Raw genomic sequence first — 6,159 nt, 5'->3', positions numbered from 1 at the left:
GGAGTCAAGTATCTGTCTATTTCACACAACATGACCTAAACCTGAGATGATTTTCAAAGTCTAGTAGCTACCAAGGTTATGTACTGTCTCTCAGCCTAAATCAAGCTAGCTGAAAACCTAGACCCAAGCAGTAAGCATGTCTGGACAAGTATATGGCTTCAAAAAATAAGGTAGAAGGAAAAGTATATAAACCAGCCCATGATCAATAGCAAATGGATTTACTTGATATTCCTCACTTAAATAGTTAGTTACCTTTGATCACCATGTCAAATGAAATGAGTTACAGGTTATCACATACAGGTGTGTTAATATTGTCTAGTAACCTGACACGATCTTCAACATCACATTTTGACCATCATTTGTTTTGAAGGAATTAAAAGAGGAATACCTGTTCAGGTTATCAGAGGATCCTATGAAGCAAAGAGGAAAAACAAACATAGTGCTACTACCAATAAAAAGAAGTCCTCGCAAAAAAACAGCTTCCTGGTAGAAATCAATCTGAATTTGACACGATCAACGTACAACTATCATTAATGTCTGAAACATATGCATAATTAGGAACTGTAGAGATGAATGTGTTAGTACAATCTTCTTTTTCTAGAAGAAATGACTAATATATGTTGACAGAGATAACATTACATGTCTAGCCAAATAATTATACTGAATTATGGGATTGACTTGCCTCAACATCATCAGTGTTTAAAAAGTATTATGTGTCTGTTTGATTGCACATTTATCTCATGCAAAAGTGCAGATAATGATTGTGTTATGGTGCCGACTGATGATCATCCATCAATATGTGGCCAGATTATGTTTGTATGAAGACCTAAGTTGATACATTTGGAACAAATTCAGAAACAAAATTTCAGTTTTTGAAGTTCCATCTCTACCCATGAGACAAAGTCAATACATTGGGTGCCAAATGAACTAACCAAAGTTCATATTAGTGGGAACATTTAAAATAGAGGCTTTAAGAACAAAATGGAATAGTTTACTTTGTTACATTGCATCAACCCCTTCACATATACGTGTTGCACATGAGAAAATGTGAAGGCCCAGTTCAGAGTAACTGATTTGTTGCAATATAATTGCACATGAAAACATACGAGGCCAAGTTGGGTATAAAGATTGCTATAGCAGAATAACACACATGTAGAGGAAACACCTTGATTTATTTCAAAAATGATGATGACACCGTCTAATAGGGAAGACTCTGGGAGGAGGAGGACGTATCTTGGCTAAATTTCATGTTTTGACCCTTTTGCCAAACCAAATCGGGATCTGACCCCCCTTTGGAAATATTTCGGAATCTGACCCTTTTGCCTACCGCCAGCGCTTGTGGCGGTAGGCTTGCACGTCCTACCGTCAGGGAGCTTGGAGCTGGGTACCTTGCAGGCGACTGACGGCCGTGTGCTCGCGCTGACGTGGGAAGGGGCCTACCGCCATGTGTCATGGCGGTAGGGTACTGAACCCTACCGCCAAGGGGTGGGGGTTTCTCGTAACAGAACAGATCCCCCCTGCGCCATCCCTTACCGCCAGGGCCTCTGGCGATAGGGTTTAGCAACCTACCGCCACGGCCGGTGGCGGTAGGGTTTGGGCATGTATAAATCTCACAACCGCCGCCCGCCCCTCCCCACCCTACCCGCTTATCCCCACTCAACCGCCCCTTTCTTCTTCCACTCTCCCCCTCTCTCATCTGCTTCACTCCCCCGCCCCGGATCTTCTTCATTCTTCACCGTTTTTGTGGATCGAGATGCCTCTTGCTCCAGAAACGTAAGCTCCTCCGATCCCCCCAATTACTTTGAGTCAAATCACTCCCCTTTTTTGTAGCCTAAGATTGATTTATGTTCATGTTAATGTTAGAAATCATGATGAACCCTAGTTTAGTTGATATGATGAAACTAGGTGATTGCATCTAGATAATACAAGTTAGGTGATGATCCTTGGTGATGAATCGTGATGAATCCTAATCGATTTTTTACCACATGATGAACCCTAATTCATATTTCCTAGGTTTAGATTTTTTGGAAGGTGATGAACCCTAATTGATATTTCTAGATAATACAAGTTAGGTTTAAAATTTTTGACCATATGATGAACCCTCGGTTTAGGTTTTTGACCATATGATGAACCTTTAGATTTTTTTTGTACATGATGAATCTAAATTTGTGTGATGCATCCATATGTTTAGGTACCCGACCTTCCCCGAGCACACCTCGTCTGTCATGCCGCTGTCGTACGTGTACGAGTCCTTCCACAAGCTGCTGCAGCCGGTGGGATCTGTCTCAGACGAGGTCCTAGAGGCGACGAGGGAAAGGCGGTGGCAGGATAGGGCATTGCGGATCTTTGACGATGTCAACTGTTGGACGCAGAGTTTGAAGGAGTGGAAGCGTGTGATGCCAGAGATGGAGGCAGATCCAAATATCTCCCATCTCCGCCGGGAAGAGACCATTGAAGCAGCCAAACATCACTCCAACTGGGAGCTGCGCAATTTAGGCCGGAGAATCTACTTCGAGAGCACTGCGGAGGAGAGAGCCAGGATGCCGCCCACAAGTGCATCTGCTTTCGACATCATCAACTGGGCAAGAGCGGAGGCGAAAACTCGAGCGGGCAAGGCAAGGTGGGAGTGAATTAACGGTAGGATGCCGACCAGCGTTCCGCCTCCACCTGAACCGGTGGATCCGCTGCCTTATCTGTCTCTGCGGCCAGGCCTAACATACGAGGATATCTAAATTTGTCTGAAGACTTGTTACACCGTTTGTTGGCTATTTTCTATTTATAAAACTAATTGCCGTTAGTTGGGGTTGTCAATGTGGACAAGTTTGCTTATTGCTACTTAATAAACTATGTGGACGTGTTTGCTATCCGACCCTTTTATTAATATGTGAGCTCATATTTTGCTATTTGTGAAACTTTGTGAAAGCTGTAAATCTTGGGGGTAGACCCTTTTCCACAGTAAAATTTATGAAACATGTGATTTACAAAACAAATAAATAGTAAAACTTGTAAAAAAACAAATTCACATGACCTACCGCCAAGCCATTTGGCGGTAGGATATCAAAACCTACCGCCATGGCCCATGGCGGTAGGCCCTTTCCCATGTCAGCACGAGCAGACGGCCGTCAGTCGCCGTCAAGGGACCTACCGCCATGCTCCCTGGCAGTAGGACGTGCAAGCCTACCGCCACAAGCCCTGGCGGTAGGCAAAAGGGTTAGATCCCGAAATATTTTCAGAGGGGGTCAGATCCCGATTTGGTTTGGCAAAAGGGTCAAAACATGAAATTTAGCCACGTATCTTATGTATAGTGGATCCCAGGTGGTCCCATTAGCCTCGATCAACCACAACTTTGGAATTCCTGGTAGCTTAGAATCTGTAGCGATTAGGTTCATGGGCCTCCCAAGTGGTGTCGTACACGTCTCCGCCAGATACGCCGGACCTTTGAATAGAAACGCAAGAAGAATCGGAGAATCAAAGCCATGAAGGAAAACAAGGAGGCGACCGAGAATTCGTAGGCGTACGCTCTTACAAAAACTTTCCCTGCCGTGGGCGCCGTGATCCGAACAGACGTTCCCACCAAAATTGAATAAAAAATTGATGGAAATTGTTAACCCTCTGAATACGAGACAATATAAAGCATTTATTCTGTACACATACTTCCGTCTGGAGTTGTCATACGCCTTTCAACGTATGTGTATGCTACATCCCCGCTCTGTTACATAACTTGTTCGATGAGTCGTTCTACTATTCACCTTCTTCTTCCTTGGTTCCTCTCCTGTTCCGGTACTGTTTCATCCCGTTCTTTCTCCAATCCACTGCTTCCGTGCAATTACTTTTCTTCTCTGGATTCATGAGAGGGGATTTATCGCGCGCATGTCCGGGTGACTCATCAGTCCGTAGTGTCTTGCTGCTTCTCTAGTTCATGCCATTCCTCTTTCCATGAACTCATCAATTTGTACTGCCCCGCTTTGCAAGTTCATGCCATCGTTCTTCCCATGAAATTGCTACACTCTTTTTGTCAATCTTTTATTTTCTTTGTCCTCAAATATGCATCCTTCTATACAACATGTGCATGCTTGCATTTATTAGTCATTAGTGGGCAATATCGGAGTGATTTTTTTCACAAATTCCCGGATTATCCTGTTTAAACATTGGCGGAAGAATGAGCGCAAAAACTATCGAAAAAAATTCAACAATCTCCATGTTTGGGTTAAAGTCTTGGTACTCTCATGTTTGGTGTTCCTTTCCTTTTACGAGCCTAAACAGAGACTCAATAACACAAATAGGATTTTCCAGCCCAATTTTACCAAATATTTCTTGCATTTGTAGTTCAAATTTAAACGATATTCATTAAATATATCAAACAAACAAAAAAAATGCCAAACTTTTACTTGAAACATGTAATGGTATATAATGAGTGTAGGAAAAAAAATCAAAGCTACGATTGCCTCTCAAAATGTCAACCGAGGAAGCAACCGTTACTTTGACTTCTAGTGTGGCCCATTCCCCGTCAAAACTAAGATTCTTCCTTGGAGATGCGCCAATTTCTAAGTAGTGTACCTCAAAACTTTTGGAAAGCCTTCTCAAAATTTTAGCGCAACATTTGATGCCATATGAGGGCAGCATGGCAAGTTTCATTTTGTTTTTTTACACTTCATTTGCAAATTTTAGAATTAAAAAAGTAATGACCTCAATGTCCGGGGTCGAGTACTGCACCCAGATGTTTGGAATTCTTTTTCTTTTTATTGGCTAATGCCTAAGCATAGTGTAAAGAATACAAATACAATTTTTCATCCCGATTTTCCCCTTTTCATGCACTTGTAGTTCAAATTCAAATTATATCCACTAAATACCTAAAAGTGCACTAAATTTTTACTCCCCCTGTAAACTAATATAAGACCTTTTAAATCACTACTTTAGTGATCTAAAATGTCGTATATTAGTTTACAAAGAGAGTAAAAAAGAAAATAGAAAGGGGAAAGAAAAATTTACAAATGTAGAGAAAAACATAGCATAAAATGCAAAAAAAAAAGTACAAAAGAAATGAAACAAAAAGGGAGTAAAAGTATTGTGCTCGCCCAGTGCCGCATGGCAGGAACTCGGCAAAGCAAGTGTTCGCCGAGTACCACATGGCAAAAACTCGACAAATAATGTGTTTGCTGGGTGTCATGTAGCAGGAACTTGGTAGACGTGTGATTTACCGAGTGCCATTCTTTTGTCAAGTGTTTTCTCTTATGTGGAACTCAGACAAAAACCATGTATTTGAGTAATATCCGATGAAATGCACTTGGCAAACAACCTGGCACTACTGGGCAAAGTTTCATATTTCAGTAGTGGAGTTTTGGCTCCCGGGCTCATCTGCATCCATGTTTAGAAAAAAATTCAAAAAAAATACTAGACAAATTCAAAAAATTCCAATTTTTTAATGGTGGTAGATAATTTGACGCGTGAGGTGCGCCCCAAAAATCAACGCATTTGAGCATCTGAGCAGCTCTCGGCAAAAAAGACAAAATCAGGGTCTGTAAAAATGTGTTCTGTTCACGCACTGTTTTGACCTGATTTGTCTTTTTTGCCGAGAGCTACTCAGATGTCCAAATAAGTTGAATTTTGGGGTGCACCTCACGCGTCAAAGTATCTACCACCACAAAAAAATTGGATTTTTTTGAATTTTTCTATTTTTTTTTGAATTGTTTACTGAGCGGGAGCAGATGAGCCCGGGCTCCAGGATGAATTATCGTGTCTGAAGCCTTTGAATCAGTCCTAACTAACAAAGCCCTGTGCAAGTTAGAAATAACTAATAATGAGGTAATCACCAATTACAAAGGAAAAGAGGTGGTGGCTAGTTTGGTGCAAGTAATACTATTGTGAGGTCCAGAGAGGTGTGGTAGCCGCCTCCTTTTGGCCACATCAAGATCAATGTTGATGCAAGTTTTGTGGAGAGTTTAAGTGCCGCGAGCGTTGGGGTGGTGGCCAGGAGCTGTACGGGTGATATCCTTGTCTCATTTTGGGACTTCATTGGGTTATGCTCTGGTGTGGATGAAGTGGTGCTTCGAGCATGCCTAGTTGGGTTTTATATCGGTATTTCTCTTAACATGCCTATTATTTTGGAAACTGATTGTGCATTCGTGGCTTCTTTTCTAGCAAATAAAAGTTGTGACAGAT

The sequence above is a fragment of the Triticum aestivum genome, chromosome 7B (genome assembly GCF_018294505.1).
Source record: "Triticum aestivum cultivar Chinese Spring chromosome 7B, IWGSC CS RefSeq v2.1, whole genome shotgun sequence".
Lineage (NCBI taxonomy): Eukaryota > Viridiplantae > Streptophyta > Magnoliopsida > Poales > Poaceae > Triticum > Triticum aestivum.
Note: the sequence above shows the minus strand (reverse complement) of the source record.